General features: G+C 48.3%; 13 non-coding genes across 13 annotated transcripts; all 13 read right to left on the bottom strand.

Annotated features, from left to right (window-relative positions):
• Window positions 1–3,333: 3,333 nt before the first annotated feature.
• Window positions 3,334–3,449, bottom strand: Trnal-caa (transfer RNA leucine (anticodon CAA)). Its single transcript has 2 exons — window positions 3,412–3,449; window positions 3,334–3,379 (listed from the first exon to the last, which is right to left on the bottom strand). It is a non-coding gene; the product is annotated as a tRNA-Leu (tRNA).
• A 6,984-nt stretch (window positions 3,450–10,433) lies between these two features.
• On the bottom strand, window positions 10,434–10,549 carry Trnal-caa (transfer RNA leucine (anticodon CAA)). The gene is made up of 2 exons: window positions 10,512–10,549; window positions 10,434–10,479 (listed from the first exon to the last, which is right to left on the bottom strand). It is a non-coding gene; the product is annotated as a tRNA-Leu (tRNA).
• Window positions 10,550–11,251: 702 nt separating this feature from the next.
• On the bottom strand, window positions 11,252–11,367 carry Trnal-caa (transfer RNA leucine (anticodon CAA)). Its single transcript has 2 exons — window positions 11,330–11,367; window positions 11,252–11,297 (listed from the first exon to the last, which is right to left on the bottom strand). It is a non-coding gene; the product is annotated as a tRNA-Leu (tRNA).
• Window positions 11,368–12,878: 1,511 nt separating this feature from the next.
• On the bottom strand, window positions 12,879–12,994 carry Trnal-caa (transfer RNA leucine (anticodon CAA)). Its single transcript has 2 exons — window positions 12,957–12,994; window positions 12,879–12,924 (listed from the first exon to the last, which is right to left on the bottom strand). It is a non-coding gene; the product is annotated as a tRNA-Leu (tRNA).
• Window positions 12,995–13,696: 702 nt separating this feature from the next.
• Window positions 13,697–13,812, bottom strand: Trnaf-gaa (transfer RNA phenylalanine (anticodon GAA)). The gene is made up of 2 exons: window positions 13,775–13,812; window positions 13,697–13,742 (listed from the first exon to the last, which is right to left on the bottom strand). It is a non-coding gene; the product is annotated as a tRNA-Phe (tRNA).
• A 702-nt stretch (window positions 13,813–14,514) lies between these two features.
• On the bottom strand, window positions 14,515–14,630 carry Trnal-caa (transfer RNA leucine (anticodon CAA)). The gene is made up of 2 exons: window positions 14,593–14,630; window positions 14,515–14,560 (listed from the first exon to the last, which is right to left on the bottom strand). It is a non-coding gene; the product is annotated as a tRNA-Leu (tRNA).
• A 1,511-nt stretch (window positions 14,631–16,141) lies between these two features.
• Window positions 16,142–16,254, bottom strand: Trnal-caa (transfer RNA leucine (anticodon CAA)). Its single transcript has 2 exons — window positions 16,217–16,254; window positions 16,142–16,187 (listed from the first exon to the last, which is right to left on the bottom strand). It is a non-coding gene; the product is annotated as a tRNA-Leu (tRNA).
• Window positions 16,255–16,956: 702 nt separating this feature from the next.
• On the bottom strand, window positions 16,957–17,072 carry Trnal-caa (transfer RNA leucine (anticodon CAA)). The gene is made up of 2 exons: window positions 17,035–17,072; window positions 16,957–17,002 (listed from the first exon to the last, which is right to left on the bottom strand). It is a non-coding gene; the product is annotated as a tRNA-Leu (tRNA).
• A 702-nt stretch (window positions 17,073–17,774) lies between these two features.
• Window positions 17,775–17,890, bottom strand: Trnal-caa (transfer RNA leucine (anticodon CAA)). The gene is made up of 2 exons: window positions 17,853–17,890; window positions 17,775–17,820 (listed from the first exon to the last, which is right to left on the bottom strand). It is a non-coding gene; the product is annotated as a tRNA-Leu (tRNA).
• Window positions 17,891–18,666: 776 nt separating this feature from the next.
• Window positions 18,667–18,782, bottom strand: Trnal-caa (transfer RNA leucine (anticodon CAA)). Its single transcript has 2 exons — window positions 18,745–18,782; window positions 18,667–18,712 (listed from the first exon to the last, which is right to left on the bottom strand). It is a non-coding gene; the product is annotated as a tRNA-Leu (tRNA).
• Window positions 18,783–19,558: 776 nt separating this feature from the next.
• On the bottom strand, window positions 19,559–19,674 carry Trnal-caa (transfer RNA leucine (anticodon CAA)). Its single transcript has 2 exons — window positions 19,637–19,674; window positions 19,559–19,604 (listed from the first exon to the last, which is right to left on the bottom strand). It is a non-coding gene; the product is annotated as a tRNA-Leu (tRNA).
• A 702-nt stretch (window positions 19,675–20,376) lies between these two features.
• On the bottom strand, window positions 20,377–20,492 carry Trnal-caa (transfer RNA leucine (anticodon CAA)). Its single transcript has 2 exons — window positions 20,455–20,492; window positions 20,377–20,422 (listed from the first exon to the last, which is right to left on the bottom strand). It is a non-coding gene; the product is annotated as a tRNA-Leu (tRNA).
• A 1,520-nt stretch (window positions 20,493–22,012) lies between these two features.
• Window positions 22,013–22,128, bottom strand: Trnal-caa (transfer RNA leucine (anticodon CAA)). The gene is made up of 2 exons: window positions 22,091–22,128; window positions 22,013–22,058 (listed from the first exon to the last, which is right to left on the bottom strand). It is a non-coding gene; the product is annotated as a tRNA-Leu (tRNA).
• Between the last annotated feature and the right edge of the window lie 1,130 nt (window positions 22,129–23,258).

The raw sequence follows: 23,258 nt of genomic DNA, 5'->3' as shown, positions 1-23,258 counted from the left end.
TGACGTTTGCGGTGGCGCCTCTCGCGCACAATGTGATACACTGACGCTGTTTCGTTGGGGATACAGTCTTGCACTCGCGCACGGATGCGGACACCTTCGAGCTGCTCGGTCCTGATGCGAAGTAGACGAGCTTTGATGCGTTGTACGGACATCTGACGTTCGGGAGACGGCGGCTGCGTCGCCAGCTCACGTAACGCTGTATAGTAAAATTCCGATGTTGCCCTTTGCCAGTTCGATCTGTCACGCCCGTAGGCCATCAAGGTCTTTCGGAGTGCAGGTTTGACACATCCCAGCCACCACAGCAACGTGGAAGCATACATGGGCAGGCGCCCGATACATCGACGCCACGTGTCAGTGACTGCTCGCCGACACGCTTCCTCGCGAAGGAGGGAGACGTTCAGCGTCCACGGGCCCCTGCTGCGTCTTGTGAGTTGTCGGGGTAAGGTGACAGTGCAGATGTACGCGAGATGGTCCGTGAAGGCCGTCGGCCAGAGTTCTGCATCACGGGTTGCTGTGCGGAGGGCACGCGAGACGTATATCCGGTCCAGACGACTGGCAGAATGGCTGGTAAAGTGCGTATATCCACTCTGGGCCCCATGATGTAAGAGCCATGTGTCGTGGAGCGCGAGGTCACGTATCAATGCTTGTAGAGCCGGGCATGGGACGTAATGCGGTATCTGGTCCTCGGGCCGCAGAACACTGTTAAAATCGCCGCCCACTATGTAATGGTCCATATTTCCTTGCAAAAGTGGGGCTACCTCCTCCGAATAGAAGACATGCCTGTCACCACGGTGCGAATTACCGGAGGGAGCGTAGACGTTAATGAGGCGGACTGCGCCAAGTGTGAGTGCGATCCCTCGCCCGTTCGGCAAGTACGTCGCGTCCGTCGCGTCTATGCCATCTCGGAGAAGTATGGCCGTTCCTCCTGCACCATCACCTAAGGGTAGGCTGTAGGTAGTGTAGCCATATAGGTCTAAACGCAGCTCGGGACGGACCTCCTGGAGAAGGGCAATGTCCAAGTCTGCCGCTCTGATCATGTCGTGTAACATGCGGGTCTTGACAGTGGAGTGGACACCATTTACATTGACTGTTCCCACACGGTATGACTGAGACATATCAAGTGGCGGAGGCAGTGTGCCGGTGCAAGCCCACAGTGATCTCACACACCGCACAGCCATCCATCTGCATGCTGTGCATTACTGTGCCTTATGAGGCCCTGACTGGCAGAGCCCTCCGGGCTCAATGTCAGCCACGGGCTCTGATGGAGATGTCGATGTTTGCTGTGCATCATCTGCCTCCATATCGTCTGCCCAATCACCAAGAGACGATTGTGATGTCATTGGGGGCTGGTCGGTTTCACAGGAGCCCACATTTAGGGAGTCGACGGAATGCGCCTCGTTTTCTGGGCCACCAGATTTAGGAGAGTGTTCCTTGTCTTTAGGCACCTTCTGGTGAATGATGCCACTGGAGGCCGTTGCAATTGTGGACGAGTCAACGAAGTCGATGTCTTCCGCCGGCTTCACATCCCTGTCCTGTTCTTCAGCTGACAATCGCCTCTTCTTGTGTCGCTTGGGTGATTTTTGCTTTCGGGTCCGAGATTCGACATCCACTGGAGGACGGGGCTCGACACAGTCTCGGTCGCTAGGAATCCCTGTGTCCGATTCCGACAGTGACGGTGGGTGGGGGCCCACGACGCTGCGGTGGGCAGAGGCTGTAAGAACCTCTGCACCGTTGGGCTGCGGCGTCGTCGACGGCGCTGACTCTCCAATGGAGCTGGCAGCGGCTTGAGGAGGGTGCAGGTTTGGATCATCCATCACATCATGTCGTGCCGCCTCCACGTATGTGAGCGGGAGAGAGGTCATAGTGGCTCGTTGGGGAAGTTCATTGCGGGGCACCTGTACGAGGCTGCGCTGCAGACACTCAGTTCTAACATGGCCTTCCTGGCCGCAGCCCGAGCAGGTCCTCGGTTGTCCATCATAGATAACAATTGCGCGGCAGCCACCAACGAAAACATATGATGGAACGTGCTTCTTAAGTTCTATGCGCACTTGTCGTACCCCGTTAAGGACAGGGTACGTTTCGAATGTGTTCCATTTCTCCTCTGTGTGGCTCAGAACTGTGCCGTATGGCCGCAGCGCATCAACGACTAGGTTGGAAGGAACTTCGAACGGTAGTTCAAAGATGCGCACGGTACGCACCCCCAGACCAGCATGGTCAACTCCGACCACGCTCACGTTACCGTCTGCGTGACAGAAGCGAAAGCCGTTTGTAGATCGTTGGAGTAATCTGTCGCAGGCCGCTTCGTCAATCAGTTTGAGGTACACTGTGCTGGTTACAATAGACAGATGAATTCCTATCAGTTCTTGTGGTTCTATGTGCATGATTTCTCGTAGAAACCGTTCAATTTCATGGGCCTTCGGTCTCGTGTACGATGCGTTGAACGTTAGTTTGATTGTAGCTTTTCGATATGAGAACGCCATGTCGGGTCGGTACAGGTACTATACGGCAATACAACGACGCGACCGCGCGCTAGCGGGTAAACAACAACACCTGCGGAGCACTGCCCGGCGCGCCGAGCCCGTCCGCACGGTATCACGGCTGAAAGCCGACTGACCGCTCGGCCATCCTGACACTTGATTTGATGTTCCTCGTTTGTTCTATTAGAGGACTTACAGTTGATGTAGTTGTCGCATCCACGTTGCCACAGTACGCAGGCATGAGTTCTGCACCCGTTAGACGTGCGCCAGGCGCAGCCGCACAAATATAGCGCAGAATGTACCACCAAAAGAGTTTCTCAAATCCGTATAATCACAGCAATCAATACCTTTTGTTCGAAACTAAGTCGTCTGTTAAAAACGTCAGAGATTAGACAGAATGCAGAGGTCTATCTGTCGAGTAATATCTCAAGTTTTGGTCACGTTGTAATCTCCATAAAGTAATATTTTGAGTATATGGATTTATTTCGAGTTCTGTGTATTTCATCAGCGTCTGTTATTGTACAGATTATGTACTGGTCAGCCTGCACTGTTTCCTCACACTGTCGTTAGCACTCTGCATCTCCAGACAAGAGTCGTTTCCATACCACAAGTGTCCGTTTTGACGTGTTTGCGGCTGTGGCGCGGAAGTAACCTCACGAGGGGAACGTCGTATTTACAACCAACACTCTCTGTTTGTAGCTCACACTACCGAAGAAACAGTTTGGTGCCGTAGGTGCGCTTGTGTTTGATGCAAATTTTTGATTTCACTTAGGAGAACACGGCCAGTATCGTGCTGTTTCACTTTACAAAGGATCTCAGTGCTACGCAGGGTGCTCTAGAGAAGCGACAAAATCTGTGTCAGGAGTGGGATTCGAACCCACGACCTCATTCGAGGACCAGAAGGCTCTAGCTGCTACTGCAGCCAAGGTTTTTCCTTGAGTCTGGCGCCTTAGACCGCTCGGCCATCCTGACACTTGAGTTGGTGCTCCTCGTTTGTTCTATTAGAGTACTTACAGTTGATGTAGTTGTCGCATCCACGTTGCCACAGTACGCAGGCATGAGTTCTGCACCCGTTAGACGTGCGCCAGGCGCAGCCTCACAAATATAGCGCAGAATGTACCACCAAAAGAGTTTCTCAAATCCGTATAATCACAGCAATCAATACCTTTTGTTCGAAACTAAGTCGTCTGTTAAAGACGTCAGAGATTAGACAGAATGCTGAGGTCTATCTGTCGAGTAATATCTCAAGTTTTGGTCACGTTGTAATCTCCATAAAGTAATATTTTGAGTATATGGATTTATTTCGAGTTCTGTGTATTTCATCAGCGACTGTTATTGTACAGATGATGTACTGGTCAGCCTGCACTGTTTCATCACACTGTCGTTAGCACTCTGCATCTCCAGACAAGAGTCGTTTCCATACCACAAGTGTCCGTTTTGACGTGTTTGCGGCTGTGGCGCGGAAGTAACCTCACGAGGGGAACGTCGTATTTACAACCAACACTCTCTGTTTGTAGCTCACACTACCGAAGAAACAGTTTGGTGCCGTAGGTGCGCTTGTGCTTGATGCAAATTTTTGATTTCACTTAGGAGAACACGGCCAGTATCGTGCTGTTTCACTTTACAAAGGATCTCAGTGCTACGCAGGGTGCTCTAGAGAAGCGACAAAATCTGTGTCAGCAGTGGGATTCGAACCCACGCCCTCATTCGAGGACCAGAAGGCTCTAGCTGCTACTGCAGCCAAGGTTTTTCCTTGAGTCTGGCGCCTTAGACCGCTTTTTTTTTCTTTTTTTTTTTCTTTTTTTTTTTCTTTTTTTTTTTTTTCCCTTAAAAAGCCCCTTAGGAAAATGGAACTAAAAAAATAAATAAAGGAAAAAAAACCTAAGTGCCACCGCCACTTGTCATCCTATAACAAAAAAAATCTGATCCACTTCAGGCGTTGGCTCCTGAGTAAACCCACCCCAGAGAGCTGCCTATAGACCAGGGGAAGTACGGGAAATCAAGGTTAGGGGTATCCGTTGCCACTTTTTGTTTTTATACGATTACATTTAGGGAGCGTACACAAATGAGAATTCTAGTAACTAAGTGTTACAAGTAAGTGTTACAACAACAAAGGTGGCATAAAAGAGTAATCAAAAAATAAAATATAAACCACTGATGTAATTCTAACTAAAAGGTTCTTCAATAATGCAACTGGTTCCACTTGGAGCCTCGTCATCGCTATCTGAAATCTCCAATAGCGCCTTTGAAGGGCATCTGCAACGGAGGCATTCTGCTTCGCTAGTGCCTCAAGGAAAACAGTTTCCTTGCAGCAGCTTGTCTCTTCCTTTGGTCATGGCTGACAAGGCAGAACGTTGAGCCGTTAGTGTGATGCGGCACAGCACATTAACCACAGCCTGGCACTCCCCAGCGGAGTGGGGGGTTAACGAAAACGCTGCGTAAATAATTTGCGAAGAGCGTACGGTAGTTCGGTGTGCGTTCGAGGGCATTGTGAGCATTTTGTAGGAACCACCAGTAATCAAGCTGCTCTTTCCCTCCGTCACTAAAGATGTAGGCGACGGTAAGTCCTTTGAACCATGTAAGCGCATGATATTTTGCAGCCGGAAAGTAAGTTTCATCGGGACAGAGTAGGGTCTGCGGGTCAATCATATCAGGCGTGACCCGGAGGTAACAAGCCAATATCTTCTGTGTTAGTCGCCAAACTCCGGACGATGATGCGCAAGTAAAACGATGTTCATCGGTATCCAAAAGGTGACAATCTGGGCAATAAGGGGAGTCTGCCAGTCCAATAGTGTGAAGTCGTTGGCGTGTGGCATATTTTTTGTTGGCGATCTGATACCACTTGGAACGCACCGTGGATGACAGAAAGTGGTGGTGTATCGTTTTCCACACTCTTGGCCAGTGAACCGTAGGATACTTGTTTTCCACCACGTTATGGTGAACAGCCCGCAGAAGGTTGGTATAAAAATCTTTCGCCTTTGGTGGACGTGTGGCGGAGAGGTTCGAGCTGACATAGCTGTAATCAAGAATGAAGGTCGACACATGGGAGAGCTGTGGTGCGACGTGCGCAACCGACACCGGCGGCACGTTAGAGGCTGGCATCAGAACCTGTAGTAAACGACCCGTGAGAGAGGTATATTGACTTTTCCATCGTTTCCTCATGTTGCTCACGTAAAGGGCAGCTGCTCTCGCCCTGACGTTGACCAATCCCAGCCCTCCTTTGTGCACTGGGAGGGTAAGAGTGTCGTATCGTACTTTAAAGATATGACCTGCGGAAACGTAGTAACTGAAGGCCGCCTGAAGCCGGCGACCTATCTGCAGCGGTAGTGGGAGGACCTGTGCCACGTGGTTGAGTTTTGATGCTACGTAGAGGTTCAGGTATTCAACACGCTGTAGCTGATTCAAGTCCCGGAGCAGGTTCTGTCGCACCATTGCGCGTATGATCTGTAATAACCGTCGGTAGTTTGCTGCAGCTGTTTTACGTACATCTTTCTTGAACGTGATTCCCAAATATCGCAGATCAGAAACTGGTGGGAGGGGAGCGAGGGCTTCCGGTCCGAGACCACGCCCAATGTCCAACGCCGCCGACTTGTTGATGTTCAGAAGACTGCCTGCGGCCTGTCCGTATCGCTCAATCCAGGTTAGTACGCTTTGAACTTCGTCATTGGAACGAACCAGCAGTAGCAGGTCGTCAGCGTATGTCCTATAGCGAAAGGTGACGTCCCGCAGCGTGATGCCAGATAGGCGGTGGTTAAGGCCCCCTAGGAGTGGCTCGAGTGCGATTGCATAAAGGTAGGTAGAAAGGGGACAACCCTGTCGTAGAGACCTCTTAATGGGTACTGGTCCTACCGTCCTTCCATTGACCTGGACGTGTGAGCTGGCTACGGTCCAAAGACGCTGTAGGGTGTCGATGAGGCCAGGTGGGAATCCCATACAGTCCATCACTCGTAGGAGGAAGTTGTGGTGCACTCTATCAAAGGCGCGGTTGAAATCGACGGAGACGATCGCCGCTCTCAGACGGCACGCAGAAGCAATCGCTATTAAGTCCCTGCAGTCACCGGTGGCCATGTGTATGTTGGCTTCTCCCCCCTGCGACGTCTGTTCTGGAGCGAGGATCATCGGCAAAGTCGTCTTAATACGGCTCGCCATAATCCTGGTGAAAATCTTGTAATCGGCGTTCAGCATTGTAAGCGGCCGATAGTCGTTAATCGATAGCCCTCCTCCTGGCTTGTGTACTGGTATGAGGAGACCTTCTACAAACGCTGGCGGCACAACACAGTCTGGAGACATGAGTTCGCGGAACATTATAACCCAGCGAGGCATCATGATGTCACGGAAAGTCCGGTAGAATTCGATGGGCAATCCATCAGGTCCAGGAGATTTATTGGCCGCACCTTTGTCCACGGCGTCTTCGACTTCTTCGAGTGAGATTTCCTCTGTTAGTACATTCACGGTAGCCTCGTCGATAGTACGTGTTACCTGCTGTAACACTTCAGTAGTGGCCTCGTCATTGACGGTTCTTTCATTGTAAAGATGACGTAAATGATCCTCCACCGCCTTTACTATGGTTGCTTGGGTCGTACACAAGCGACCGTCGTGTGTCCTGAGTTGTGTGATTAAATGGTGGCGTTGTCGGCGCTTATCCGCCACAACGTGGTGCATAGTGGGTTCCTCCGCAACCGTTCGGTCGTGCCGTCGAGAGCGGACTACTGCACCTTCTAGTCGACGCTTCGTCAATGATAGTATGTGAGCCTTGATTCTGCTTTGGTCATGTTGTCTCTCCGGGGAAGGGGGTAAGGCGTCGAGGTCCCTGAGTGCCGCGTAGTAAAAATCGAGGGTCTGTCGATGCCACGCAGTCACGTCCTTGCCATATCGCATAAGTGTCCTACGGATTGCTGGTTTGGCACAGAGGAGCCACCACTCCAGGGTCGAGGTGTATCGTGGGCGGCGGCGTTCACAGTCAGTCCACGTTGCTGCAACTTGCCGGCGGCAATCCAGGTCCTGGAGATGAGTTATGTTGAGCTTCCAAAAGCCATTGCTGCGCCAGACTTGTTGGGGGCGTAGATGTATAGTGCAGATATAGGCACTGTGATCGGAATAGGCTTGAGGCCATAATTCGGCGTCCACCACACCTTGTGTGAGATCTTGTGACACATATATGCGGTCAAGTCGGCTGGCCGAATGACTGGTAAGATGAGTGTGGCCAGAGCGGTTACCGTGGACTTTTTCCCACGTGTCGCACAAGTGAAGTTCTTGGATCATCGCACCCAGTTCCGGACAAGGCATGTAATGTGGGATTTGGTCCTTGGGGTGAAGTACGCAATTAAAATCGCCGGCGAAGACGCTGTGGTCGTATCGTCCAAGGAAAAGGGGAGCGACATCTGTGGAGTAGAATCTGGCACGGTCGTGACGTCTTGTGGTTCCCGACGGCGCGTAAACATTAATGAATCGGGTGTTGAGTGCCGTAAATGCTATTCCTCGCGCGGAGGGAAGAAACGTGACGTCGGTAACTTCAATACCTTCACGCACTAATATTGCCACTCCGGTTTCTGCAGGGCTACCGGGAGTCACATGTGTGGCGTAACCGTAAAAGTGCGGGAGTGTAGTCGTTTTCACTTCTTGTAGGAAAGCAAAGTCAACTCCCATGGCTCGTATGGTTTCTTTCAAAAGTTGGATCTTGACAGGAGAACTGATCATGTTGATATTCATTGTCGCCAGGCGGTAAGCCTGGCAACGCGTTGTTTGGGCGAGGTTATCCATGTTGAAGTTTGAGAGAAGCGAACATCGGAAGTGATGTCAACCCCCGCCAAACGCGGTCCTCCTTGTGCTGCTTATGCTGCATGATCCGGCGGCGCCTCAGCTGGCCGCGGGTCGGGATCTTGTGTCTCGACGTCCTCGGCCCACGAAGCGGGCGCGGATGTCTGTTCATGTTCCATAGCCTCGGAATGTTTGGTAGTAAGGGACCGGGCGACTTCGCTGCCTGCACTGGTACCTTCGCGCTGCTCACTGTTTCTGTCAATGGGCTGATGTTCGAAAGCTGCATGTTTTTCTGTCTGTTCTGCAAGGTTGGAGTCAGTGGAAACAGCCTTAGCTTCGCGGCTGGCTTCTTGAGTGGTTAGTTGTTCTTCCCCGGCCGAATGCGAACCGCTGTGTTCCGACACGGTCCGACGACGGCGCTTTCGGCGTTTCGGTGATCGCTGTTTCCGTACATGACCTTCATTGTCAGAAGACGGCATTGACTCACGCTCCGCCGGAACAAACGCTTCGGTCGGTACAATAAGGGAATCAATTGCCATCTTGCCGGCGTCAATGTCTGTCGCGTTCGGTGGCTCCAGAGTCGTAGTACTATTTTCCACCACTGGCCAGGTCGGCGGATCATCCAGGTTTTTGTCCGTGGAAAGTGATTCCTGTACCGCTGAAGCGGTCGGCCGTGTCTGTTGTGTGGAGAACGTCGTGAGCGCCGCCGCGTAAGTCACGGGGAGAATAGTCTTCGCCGCTGGTGGTGCAACGTCCTTCGGTGGGAGTTGTGTGATCCGACGCTGGAGGCACTCGGAACGAAGGTGTCCTTCTTTGCCGCATCCGGAACACGTCTTCGGCTGGCCGTCATAAATAACTATGGCCCGGCATCCTCCTATCTGTAGATAGGATGGCACGTGCCGTTGGAGATCTATGCGCACTTGGCGTACTCCATTGAGTACTGGATACGTCTTAAACTGGGTCCATTTTTCAGCCACGTGTTCGTGTACCGTGCCGTAGTGGCGGAGCGCCGCTACAACTTCTGCCGCCGGGAGTTCAAATGGAAGTTCGAATATGCGGATAGTCCGCAGTCCCATTGCGGCATGGCCGACCTCGACGTTGCCAACATTGCCATCTGCGTGGCAGAAGCGGAGTTCTTGTTTCATCTCACGAAGCACCTTGTCGCATGTAGTTTCGTTTATGAGCTTTACATAGACCGTGCTACTGACGATCGAAAAGTGAATGCCGACAATGTCGGCAGCCGGGATCTTGGCTTCCTCTTTTAAAAAGCGTTCGACTTCGAGCGCCTTTGGTCGGGTAAAGTCGTTCCGAAATGTGAATTTCAAGGTTGATCTTCTGTATTGGTTTGCCATGGTCGTGTAGCGCTACGGCGTCACGTTAGTGTCGGCCGAAGAAAGTAAACAAGGCGCGCGGGCTCTCTCTGACAGCGGAGAGCACACACCGCACGTCTGCTTCGCTCGGCTGCGAGAGCCGCACTGACCGCTCGGCCATCCTGACACTTGATTTGACGTTCCTCGTTTGTTCTATTAGAGTACTTACAGTTGATGTAGTTGTCGCATCCACGTTGCCACATTACGCAGGCATGAGTTCTGCACCCGTTAGACGTGCGCCAGGCGCAGCCTCACAAATATAGCGCAGAATGTACCACCAAAAGAGTTTCTCAAATCCGTATAATCACAGCAATCAATACCTTTTGTTCGAAACTAAGTCGTCTGTTAAAGACGTCAGAGATTAGACAGAATGCAGAGGTCTATCTGTCGAGTAATATCTCAAGTTTTGGTCACGTTGTAATCTCCATAAAGTAATATTTTGAGTATATGGATTTATTTCGAGTTCTGTGTATTTCATCAGCGACTGTTATTGTACAGATGATGTACTGGTCAGCCTGCACTGTTTCCTCACACTGTCGTTAGCACTCTGCATCTCCAGACAAGAGTCGTTTCCATACCACAAGTGTCCGTTTTGACGTTTTTGCGGCTGTGGCGCGGAAGTAACCTCACGAGGGGAACGTCGTATTTACAACCAACACTCTCTGTTTGTAGCTCACACTACCGAAGAAACAGTTTGGTGCCGTAGGTGCGCTTGTGTTTGATGCAAATTTTTGATTTCACTTAGGAGAACACGGCCAGTATCGTGCTGTTTCACTTTACAAAGGATCTCAGTGCTACGCAGGGTGCTCTAGAGAAGCGACAAAATCTATGTCAGGAGTGGGATTCAAACCCACGCCCTCATTCGAGGACCAGAAGGCTCTAGCTGCTACTGCAGCCAAGGTTTTTCCTTGAGTCTGGCGCCTTAGACCGCTCGGCCATCCTGACACTTGATTTGACGTTCCTCGTTTGTTCTATTAGAGGACTTACAGTTGATGTAGTTGTCGCATCCACGTTGCCACAGTACGCAGGCATGAGTTCTGCACCCGTTAGACGTGCGCCAGGCGCAGCCGCACAAATATAGCGCAGAATGTACCACCAAAAGAGTTTCTCAAATCCGTATAATCACAGCAATCAATACCTTTTGTTCGAAACTAAGTCGTCTGTTAAAAACGTCAGAGATTAGACAGAATGCAGAGGTCTATCTGTCGAGTAATATCTCAAGTTTTGGTCACGTTGTAATCTCCATAAAGTAATATTTTGAGTATATGGATTTATTTCGAGTTCTGTGTATTTCATCAGCGTCTGTTATTGTACAGATTATGTACTGGTCAGCCTGCACTGTTTCCTCACACTGTCGTTAGCACTCTGCATCTCCAGACAAGAGTCGTTTCCATACCACAAGTGTCCGTTTTGACGTGTTTGCGGCTGTGGCGCGGAAGTAACCTCACGAGGGGAACGTCGTATTTACAACCAACACTCTCTGTTTGTAGCTCACACTACCGAAGAAACAGTTTGGTGCCGTAGGTGCGCTTGTGTTTGATGCAAATTTTTGATTTCACTTAGGAGAACACGGCCAGTATCGTGCTGTTTCACTTTACAAAGGATCTCAGTGCTACGCAGGGTGCTCTAGAGAAGCGACAAAATCTGTGTCAGGAGTGGGATTCGAACCCACGCCCTCATTCGGGGACCAGAAGGCTCTAGCTGCTACTGCAGCCAAGGTTTTTCCTTGAGTCTGGCGCCTTAGACCGCTCGGCCATCCTGACACTTGAGTTGGTGCTCCTCGTTTGTTCTATTAGAGTACTTACAGTTGATGTAGTTGTCGCATCCACGTTGCCACAGTACGCAGGCATGAGTTCTGCACCCGTTAGACGTGCGCCAGGCGCAGCCTCACAAATATAGCGCAGAATGTACCACCAAAAGAGTTTCTCAAATCCGTATAATCACAGCAATCAATACCTTTTGTTCGAAACTAAGTCGTCTGTTAAAGACGTCAGAGATTAGACAGAATGCAGAGGTCTATCTGTCGAGTAATATCTCAAGTTTTGGTCACGTTGTAATCTCCATAAAGTAATATTTTGAGTATATGGATTTATTTCGAGTTCTGTGTGTTTCATCAGCGACTGTTATTGTACAGATGATGTACTGGTCAGCCTGCACTGTTTCCTCACACTGTCGTTAGCACTCTGCATCTCCAGACAAGAGTCGTTTCCATACCACAAGTGTCCGTTTTGACGTGTTTGCGGCTGTGGCGCGGAAGTAACCTCACGAGGGGAACGTCGTATTTACAACCAACACTCTCTGTTTGTAGCTCACACTACCGAAGAAACAGTTTGGTGCCGTAGGTGCGCTTGTGTTTGATGCAAATTTTTGATTTCACTTAGGAGAACACGGCCAGTATCGTGCTGTTTCACTTTACAAAGGATCTCAGTGCTACGCAGGGTGCTCTAGAGAAGCGACAAAATCTGTGTCAGGAGTGGGATTCGAACCCACGCCCTCATTCGAGGACCAGAAGGCTCTAGCTGCTACTGCAGCCAAGGTTTTTCCTTGAGTCTGGCCGCTCGGCCATCCTGACACTTGATTTGACGTTCCTCGTTTGTTGTATTAGAGTACTTACAGTTGATGTAGTTGTCGCATCCACGTTGCCACAGTACGCAGGCATGAGTTCTGCACCCGTTAGACGTGCGCCAGGCGCAGCGTCACAAATATAGCGCAGAATGTACCACCAAAAGAGTTTCTCAAATCCGTATAATCACAGCAATCAATACCTTTTGTTCGAAACTAAGTCGTCTGTTAAAGACGTCAGAGATTAGACAGAATGCAGAGGTCTATCTGTCGAGTAATATCTCAAGTTTTGGTCACGTTGTAATCTCCATAAAGTAATATTTTGAGTATATGTATTTATTTCGAGTTCTAAGTATTTCATCAGCGACTGTTATTGTACAGATGATGTACTGGTCAGCCTGCACTGTTTCCTCACACTGTCGTTAGCACTCTGCATCTCCAGACAAGAGTCGTTTCCATACCACAAGTGTCCGTTTTGACGTGTTTGCGGCTGTGGCGCGGAAGTAACCTCACGAGGGGAACGTCGTATTTACAACCAACACTCTCTGTTTGTAGCTCACACTACCGAAGAAACAGTTTGGTGCCGTAGGTGCGCTTGTGTTTGATGCAAATTTTTGATTTCACTTAGGAGAACACGGCCAGTATCGTGCTGTTTCACTTTACAAAGGATCTCAGTGCTACGCAGGGTGCTCTAGAGAAGCGACAAAATCTGTGTCAGGAGTGGGATTCAAACCCACGCCCTCATTCGAGGACCAGAAGGCTCTAGCTGCTACTGCAGCCAAGGTTTTTCCTTGAGTCTGGCGCCTTAGACCGCTCGGCCATCCTGACACTTGATTTGACGTTCCTCGTTTGTTCTATTAGAGTACTTACAGTTGATGTAGTTGTCGCATCCACGTTGCCACAGTACGCAGGCATGAGTTCTGCACCCGTTAGACGTGCGCCAGGCGCAGCGTCACAAATATAGCGCAGAATGTACCACCAAAAGAGTTTCTCAAATCCGTATAATCACAGCAATCAATACCTTTTGTTCGAAACTAAGTCGTCTGTTAAAGACGTCAGAGATTAGACAGAATGCAGAGGTCTATCTGTCGAGTAATATCTCAAGTTTTGGTCACGTTGGAATCTCCATAAAGTAATATTTTGAGTATACGGATTTATTTCGAGTTCTGTGTATTTCATCAGCGACTGTTATTGTACAGATGATGTACTGGTCAGCCTGCACTGTTTCCTCACACTGTCGTTAGCACTCTGCATCTCCAGACAAGAGTCGTTTCCATACCACAAGTGTCCGTTTTGACGTGTTTGCGGCTGTGGCGCGGAAGTAACCTCACGAAGGGAACGTCGTATTTACAACCAACACTCTCTGTTTGTAGCTCACACTACCGAAGAAACAGTTTGGTGCCGTAGGTGCGCTTGTGTTTGATGCAAATTTTTGATTTCACTTAGGAGAACACGGCCAGTATCGTGCTGTTTCACTTTACAAAGGATCTCAGTGCTACGCAGGGTGCTCTAGAGAAGCGACAAAATCTGTGTCAGGAGTGGGATTCAAACCCACGCCCTCATTCGAGGACCAGAAGGCTCTAGCTGCTACTGCAGCCAAGGTTTTTCCTTCAGTCTGGCGCCTTAGACCGCTCGGCCATCCTGACACTTGATTTGACGTTCCTCGTTTGTTCTATTAGAGTACTTACAGTTGATGTAGTTGTCGCATCCCCGTTGCCACAGTACGCAGGCATGAGTTCTGCACCCGTTAGACGTGCGCCAGGCGCAGCCTCACAAATATAGCGCAGAATGTACCACCAAAAGAGTTTCTCAAATCCGTATAATCACAGCAATCAATACCTTTTGTTCGAAACTAAGTCGTCTGTTAAAGACGTCAGAGATTAGACAGAATGCAGAGGTCTATCTGTCGAGTAATATCTCAAGTTTTGGTCACGTTGTAATCTCCATAAAGTAATATTTTGAGTATATGGATTTATTTCGAGTTCTGTGTATTTCATCAGCGACTGTTATTGTACAGATGATGTACTGGTCAGCCTGCACTGTTTCCTCACACTGTCGTTAGCACTCTGCATCTCCAGACAAGAGTCGTTTCCATACCACAAGTGTCCGTTTTGACGTGTTTGCGGCTGTGGCGCGGAAGTAACCTCACGAGGGGAACGTCGTATTTACAACCAACACTCTCTGTTTGTAGCTCACACTACCGAAGAAACAGTTTGGTGCCGTAGGTGCGCTTGTGTTTGATGCAAATTTTCGATTTCACTTAGGAGAACACGGCCAGTATCGTGCTGTTTCACTTTACAAAGGATCTCAGTGCTACGCAGGGTGCTCTAGAGAAGCGACAAAATCTGTGTCAGGAGTGGGATTCGAACCCACGCCCTCATTCGAGGACCAGAAGGCTCTAGCTGCTACTGCAGCCAAGGTTTTTCCTTGAGTCTGGCGCCTTGGACCGCTCGGCCATCCTGACACTTGATTTGACGTTCCTCGTTTGTTGTATTAGAGTACTTACAGTTGATGTAGTTGTCGCATCCACGTTGCCACAGTACGCAGGCATGAGTTCTGCACCCGTTAGACGTGCGCCAGGCGCAGCCTCACAAATATAGCGCAGAATGTACCACCAAAAGATTTTCTCAAATCCGTATAATCACAGCAATCAATACCTTTTGTTCGAAACTAAGTCGTCTGTTAAAGACGTCAGAGATTAGACAGAATGCAGAGGTCTATCTGTCGAGTAATATCTCAAGTTTTGGTCACGTTGTAATCTCCATAAAGTAATATTTTGAGTATATGGATTTATTTCGAGTTCTGTGTGTTTCATCAGCGACTGTTATTGTACAGATGATGTACTGGTCAGCCTGCACTGTTTCCTCACACTGTCGTTAGCACTCTGCATCTCCAGACAAGAGTCGTTTCCATACCACAAGTGTCCGTTTTGACGTGTTTGCGGCTGTGGCGCGGAAGTAACCTCACGAGGGGAACGTCGTATTTACAACCAACACTCTCTGTTTGTAGCTCACACTACCGAAGAAACAGTTTGGTGCCGTAGGTGCGCTTGTGTTTGATGCAAATTTTTGATTTCACTTAGGAGAACACGGCCAGTATCGTGCTGTTTCACTTTACAAAGGATCTCAGTGCTACGCAGGGTGCTCTAGAGAAGCGACAAAATCTGTGTCAGGAGTGGGATTCGAACCCACGCCCTCATTCGAGGACCAGAAGGCTCTAGCTGCTACTGCAGCCAAGGTTTTTCCTTGAGTCTGGCCGCTCGGCCATCCTGACACTTGATTTGACGTTCCTCGTTTGTTGTATTAGAGTACTTACAGTTGATGTAGTTGTCGCATCCACGTTGCCACAGTACGCAGGCATGAGTTCTGCACCCGTTAGACGTGCGCCAGGCGCAGCGTCACAAATATAGCGCAGAATGTACCACCAAAAGAGTTTCTCAAATCCGTATAATCACAGCAATCAATACCTTTTGTTCGAAACTAAGTCGTCTGTTAAAGACGTCAGAGATTAGACAGAATGCAGAGGTCTATCTGTCGAGTAATATCTCAAGTTTTGGTCACGTTGTAATCTCCATAAAGTAATATTTTGAGTATATGTATTTATTTCGAGTTCTAAGTATTTCATCAGCGACTGTTATTGTACAGATGATGTATTGGTCAGCCTGCACTGTTTCCTCACACTGTCGTTAGCACTCTGCATCTCCAGACAAGAGTCGTTTCCATACCACAAGTGTCCGTTTTGACGTGTTTGCGGCTGTGGCGCGGAAGTAACCTCACGAGGGGAACGTCGTATTTACAACCAACACTCTCTGTTTGTAGCTCACACTACCGAAGAAACAGTTTGGTGCCGTAGGTGCGCTTGTGTTTGATGCAAATTTTTGATTTCACTTAGGAGAACACGGCCAGTATCGTGCTGTTTCACTTTACAAAGGATCTCAGTGCTACGCAGGGTGCTCTAGAGAAGCGACAAAATCTGTGTCAGGAGTGGGATTCGAATCCACGCCCTCATTCGAGGACCAGAAGGCTCTAGCTGCTACTGCAGCCGTTTTTCCTTGAGTCTGGCGCCTTAGACCGCTCGGCCATCCTGACACTTGATTCGACGTTCCTCGTTTGTTCTATTAGAGTACTTACAGTTGATGTAGTTGTCGCATCCACGTTGCCACAGTACGCAGGCATGAGTTCTGCACCCGTTAGACGTGCGCCAGGCGCAGCCTCACAAATATAGCGCAGAATGTACCACCAAAAGAGTTTCTCAAATCCGTATAATCACAGCAATCAATACCTTTTGTTCGAAACTAAGTCGTCTGTTAAAGACGTCAGAGATTAGACAGAATGCAGAGGTCTATCTGTCGAGTAATATCTCAAGTTTTGGTCACGTTGTAATCTCCATAAAGTAATATTTTGAGTATATGTATTTATTTCGAGTTCTGTGTATTTCATCAGCGACTGTTATTGTACAGATGATGTACTGGTCAGCCTGCACTGTTTCCTCACACTGTCGTTAGCACTCTGCATCTCCAGACAAGAGTCGTTTCCATACCACAAGTGTCCGGTTTGACGTGTTTGCGGCTGTGGCCCGGAAGTAACCTCACGAGGGGAACGTCGTATTTACAACCAACACTCTCTGTTTGTAGCTCACACTACCGAAGAAACAGTTTGGTGCCGTAGGTGCGCTTGTGTTTGATGCAAATTTTTGATTTCACTTAGGAGAACACGGCCAGTATCGTGCTGTTTCACTTTACAAAGGATCTCAGTGCTACGCAGGGTGCTCTAGAGAAGCGACAAAGTCTGTGTCAGGAGTGGGATTCGAACCCACGCCCTCATTCGAGGACCAGAAGGCTCTAGCTGCTACTGCAGCCAAGGTTTTTCCTTGAGTCTGGCGCCTTAGACCGCTCGGCCATCCTGACACTTGATTTGATGTTCCTCGTTTGTTCTATTAGAGTACTTACAGTTGATGTAGTTGTCGCATCCACGTTGCCACAGTACGCAGGCATGAGTTCTGCACCCGTTAGACGTGCGCCAGGCGCAGCCTCACAAATATAGCGCAGAATGTACCACCAAAAGAGTTTCTCAAATCCGTATAATCACAGCAATCAATACCTTTTGTTCGAAACTAAGTCGTCTGTTAAAGACGTCAGAGATTAGACAGAATGCAGAGGTCTATCTGTCGAGTAATATCTCAAGTTTTGGTCACGTTGTAATCTCCATAAAGTAATATTTTGAGTATATGGATTTATTTCGAGTTCTGTGTATTTCATCAGCGACTGTTATTGTACAGATGATGTACTGGTCAGCCTGCACTGTTTCCTCACACTGTCGTTAGCACTCTGCATCTCAAGACAAGAGTCGTTTCCATACCACAAGGGTCCGTTTTGACGTGTTTGCGGCTGTGGCGCGGAAGTAACCTCACGAGGGGAACGTCGTATTTACAACCAACACTCTCTGTTTGTAGCTCACACTACCGAAGAAACAGTTTGGTGCCGTAGGTGCGCTTGTGTTTGATGCAAATTTTTGATTTCACTTAGGAGAACACGGCCAGTATCGTGCTGTTTCACTTTACAAAGGATCTCAGAGCTACGCAGGGTGCTCTAGAGAAGCGACGAAATCTGTGTCAGGAGTGGGATTCGAACCTACGCCCTCATTCGAGGACCAGAAGGCTCTAGCTGCTACTGCAGCCAAGGTTTTTCCTTGAGTCTGGCGCCTTAGACCGCTCGGCCATCCTGACACTTGATTTGACGTTCCTCGTTTGTTCTATTAGAGTACTTACAGTTGATGTAGTTGTCGCATCCACGTTGCCACAGTACGCAGGCATGAGTTCTACACCCGTTAGACGTGCGCCAGGCGCAGCGTCACAGATATAGCGCAGAATGTACCACGAAATGAGTTTCTCAAATCCGTATAATCACAGCAATCAATACCTTTTGTTCGAAACTAAGTCGTCTGTTAAAGACGTCAGAGATTAGACAGAATGCAGAGGTCTATCTGTCGAGTAATATCTCAAGTTTTGGTCACGTTGTAATCTCCATAAAGTAATATTTTGAGTATATGGATTTATTTCGAGTTCTGTGTATTTCATCAGCGACTGTTATTGTACAGATGATGTACTGGTCAGCCTGCACTGTTTCCTCACACTGTCGTTAGCACTCTGCATCTCCAGACAAGAGTCGTTTCCATACCACAAGTGTTCGTTTTGACGTGTTTGCGGCTGTGGCGCGGAAGTAACCTCACGAGGGGAACGTCGTATTTGCAACCAACACTCTCTGTTTGTAGCGCACACTACCGAAGAAACAGTTTGGTGCCGTAGGTGCGCTTGTATTTGATGCAAATTTTTGATTTCGCTTAGGAGAACACTACCGAAGAAACAGTGTGGTGCCGTAGGTGCGCTAGTGTTTGATGCAAATTTTTGATTTCACTTAGGAGAACACGGCCAGTATCGTGCTGTTTCACTTTACAAAGGATCTCAGTGCTACGCAGGGTGCTCTAGAGAGGCGACAAAATCAGTGTAAGGAGTGGGATTCGAACCCACGCCCTCATTCGAGGACCAGAAGGCTCTAGCTGCTACTGCAGCCAAGGTTTTTCCTTGAGTCTGGCGCCTTAGACCGCTCGGCCATCCTGACACTTGATTTGATGTTCCTAGTTTGTTCTATTAGAGTACGTACAGTTGATGTAGTTGTCGCATCCACGTTGCCACAGTACGCAGGCATGAGTTCTGCACCCGTTAGACGTGCGCCAGGCGCAGCCTCACAAATATAGCGCAGAATGTACCACCAAAAGAGTTTCTCAAATCCGTATAATCACAGCAATCAATACCTTTTGTTCGAAACTAAGTCGTCTGTTAAAGACGTCAGAGATTAGACAGAATGCAGAGGTCTATCTGTCGAGTAATATCTCAAGTTTTGGTCACGTTGTAATCTCCATAAAGTAATATTTTGAGTATATGGATTTATTTCGAGTTCTGTGTATTTCATCAGCGACTGTTATTGTACAGATGATGTACTGGTCAGCCTGCACTGTTTCCTCACACTGTCGTTAGCACTCTGCATCTCCAGACAAGAGTCGTTTCCATACCACAAGTGTTCGTTTTGACGTGTTTGCGGCTGTGGCGCGGAAGTAACCTCACGAGGGGAACGTCGTATTTGCAACCAACACTCTCTGTTTGTAGCGCACACTACCGAAGAAACAGTTTGGTGCCGTAGGTGCGCTTGTATTTGATGCAAATTTTTGATTTCGCTTAGGAGAACACTACCGAAGAAACAGTGTGGTGCCGTAGGTGCGCTAGTGTTTGATGCAAATTTTTGATTTCACTTAGGAGAACACGGCCAGTATCGTGCTGTTTCACTTTACAAAGGATCTCAGAGCTACGCAGGGTGCTCTAGAGAAGCGACGAAATCTGTGTCAGGAGTGGGATTCGAACCTACGCCCTCATTCGAGGACCAGAAGGCTCTAGCTGCTACTGCAGCCAAGGTTTTTCCTTGAGTCTGGCGCCTTAGACCGCTCGGCCATCCTGACACTTGATTTGACGTTCCTCGTTTGTTCTATTAGAGTACTTACAGTTGATGTAGTTGTCGCATCCACGTTGCCACAGTACGCAGGCATGAGTTCTGCACCCGTTAGACGTGCGCCAGGCGCAGCGTCACAAATATAGCGCAGAATGTACCACGAAATGAGTTTCTCAAATCCGTATAATCACAGCAATCAATACCTTTTGTTCGAAACTAAGTCGTCTGTTAAAGACGTCAGAGATTAGACAGAATGCAGAGGTCTATCTGTCGAGTAATATCTCAAGTTTTGGTCACGTTGTAATCTCCATGAAGTAATATTTTGAGTATATGGATTTATTTCGTGTTCTGTGTATTTCATCAGCGACTGTTATTGTACAGATGATGTACTGGTCAGCCTGCACTGTTTCCTCACACTGTCGTTAGCACTCTGAATCTCCAGACAAGAGTCGTTCCCATACCACAAGTGTCCGTTTTGACGTGTTTGCGGCTGTGGCGCGGAAGTAACCTCACGAGGGGAACGTCGTATTTACAACCAACACTCTCTGTTTGTAGCTCACACTACCGAAGAAACAGTTTGGTGCCGTAGGTGCGCTTGTGTTTGATGCAAATTTTTGATTTCACTTAGGAGAACACGGCCAGTATCGTGCTGTTTCACTTTACAAAGGATCTCAGTGCTACGCAGGGTGCTCTAGAGAAGCGACAAAATCTGTGTCAGGAGTGGGATTCGAACCCACGCCCTCATTCGAGGACCAGAAGGCTCTAGCTGCTACTGCAGCCAAGGTTTTTCCTTGAGTCTGGCGCCTTAGACCGCTCGGCCATCCTGACACTTGATTTGACTTTCCTCGTTTGTTCTATTAGAGTACGTACAGTTGATGTAGTTGTCACATCCACGTTGCCACAGTACGCAGGCATGAGTTCTGCACCCGTTAGACGTGCGCCAGGCGCAGCCTCACAAATATAGCGCAGAATGTACCACCAAAAGAGTTTCTCAAATCCGTATAGTCACAGCAATCAATACCTTTTGTTCGAAACTAAGTCGTCTGTTAAAGACGTCAGAGATTAGACAGAATGCAGAGGTCTATCTGTCGAGTAATATCTCAAGTTTTGGTCACGTTGTAATCTCCATAAAGTAATATTTTGAGTATATGGATTTATTTCGAGTTCTGTGTATTTCATCAGCGACTGTTATTGTACAGATGATGTACTGGTCAGCCTGCACTCTTTCCTCACATTGTCGTTAGCACTCTGCATCTCCAGACAAGAGTCGTTTCCATACCACAAGTGTCCGTTTTGACGTGTTTGCGGCTGTGGCGCGGAAGTAACCTCACGAGGGGAACGTCGTATTTACAACCAACACTCTCTGTTTGTAGCTCACACTACCGAAGAAACAGTTTGGTGCCGTAGGTGCGCTTGTGTTTGATGCAAATTTTTGATTTCACTTAGGAGAACACGGCCAGTATCGTGCTGTTTCACTTTACAAAGGATCTCAGTGCTACGCAGGGTGCTCTAGAGAAGCGACGAAATCTGCGTCAGGAGTGGGATTCGAACCTACGCCCTCATTCGAGGACCAGAAGTCTCTAGCTGCTACTGCAGCCAAGGTTTTTCCTTGAGTCTGGCGCCTTAGACCGCTCGGCCTTCCTGACACTTGATTTGACGTTCTTCGTTTGTTCTATTAGAGTACTTACAGTTGATGTAGTTGTCGCATCCACGTTGCCACAGTACGCAGGCATGAGTTCTGCACCCGTTAGACGTGCGCCAGGCGCAGCGTCACAAATATAGCGCAGAATGTACCACCAAAAGAGTTTCTCAAATCCATATAATCACAGCAATCAATACCTTTTGTTCGAAACTAAGTCGTCTGTTAAAGACGTCAGAGATTAGACAGAATGCATAGGTCTATCTGTCGAGTAATATCTCAAGTTTTGGTCACGTTGTAATCTCCATGAAGTAATATTTTGAGTATATGGATTTATTTCGTGTTTTGTGTATTTCATCAGCGACTGTTATTGTACAGATGATGTACTGGTCAGCCTGCACTGTTTCCTCACACTGTCGTTAGCACTCTGCATCTCCAGACAAGAGTCGTTTCCATACCACAAGTGTCCGTTTTGACGTGTTTGCGGCTGTGGCGCGGAAGTAACCTCACGAGGGGAACGTCGTATTTACAACCAACACTCTCTGTTTGTAGCTCACACTACCGAAGAAACAGTTTGGTGCCGTAGGTGCGCTTGTGTTTGATGCAAATTTTTGATTTCACTTAGGAGAACACGGCCAGTATCGTGCTGTTTCACTTTACAAAGGATCTCAGTGCTACGCAGGGTGCTCTAGAGAAGCGACAAAATCTGTGTCAGGAGTGGGATTCGAACCCACGCCCTCATTCGAGGACCAGAAGTCTCTAGCTGCTACTGCAGCCAAGGTTTTTCCTTGAGTCTGGCGCCTTAGGCCGCTCGGCCATCCTGACACTTGATTTGACGTTCCTCGTTTGTTGTATTAGAGTACTTACAGTTGATGTAGTTGTCGCATCCACGTTGCCACAGTACGCAGGCATGAGTTCTGCACCCGTTAGACGTGCGCCAGGCGCAGCCTCACAAATATAGCGCAGAATGTACCACCAAAAGAGTTTCTCAAATCCGTATAATCACAGCAATCAATACCTTTTGTTCGAAACTAAGTCGTCTGTTAAAGACGTCAGAGATTAGACAGAATGCAGAAGTCTATCTGTCGAGTAATATCTCAAGTTTTGGTCACGTTGTAATCTCCATAAAGTAATATTTTGAGTATATGGATTTATTTCGAGATCTGTGTATTTCATCAGCGACTGTTATTGTACAGATGATGTACTGGTCAGCCTGCACTGTTTCCTCACACTGTCGTTAGCACTCTGCATCTCCAGACAAGAGTCGTTTCCATACCACAAGTGTCCGTTTTGACGTGTTTGCGGCTGTGGCGCGGAAGTAACCTCGCGAGGGGAACGTCGTATTTACAACCAACACTCTCTGTTTGTAGCTCACACTACCGAAGAAACAGTTTGGTGCCGTAGGTGCGCTTGTGTTTGATGCAAATTTTTGATTTCACTTAGGAGAACACTGCCAGTATCGTGCTGTTTCACTTTACAAAGGATCTCAGTGCTACGCAGGGTGCTCTAGAGAAGCGACAAAATCTGTGTCAGGAGTGGGATTCGAAGACCAGAAGGCTCTAGCTGCTACTGCAGCCAAGGTTTTTCCTTGAGTCTGGCGGCTTAGACCGCCTTTTTTTTTTTTTTTTTTTTTTTTTTTTTTTGCAGTGGGTGTGATACTGAATTGCATCTGGAGGACAATGTTAGAAAATTTGAAGTTGTAATCGGAATTGATTAAGGTGAAAATAACTCTCTCTAGAATACTATTTACCGCATTAACGAAACGCAAAATATTCATCCATTAGAATTGATACAAAAATGAGAGAGAAACAAAAGTAAAAATGACGAAAGGAAATTTAACTTCTCCAGTGATGCATGTGTTTGCATGAGAATAGTTTATCCCTACTATTCTTGTGCTGTGGCGTGACTCCTGTGACTTCTTGGGAAAACATGCCCTTTCGAGGTTCTGTTGAAGC

The sequence above is a fragment of the Schistocerca cancellata genome, chromosome 2, assembly GCF_023864275.1.
Source record: "Schistocerca cancellata isolate TAMUIC-IGC-003103 chromosome 2, iqSchCanc2.1, whole genome shotgun sequence".
NCBI classification, from domain to species: Eukaryota; Metazoa; Arthropoda; class Insecta; order Orthoptera; family Acrididae; genus Schistocerca; species Schistocerca cancellata.
This window is presented reverse-complemented; position numbering and strand designations above follow the sequence as displayed.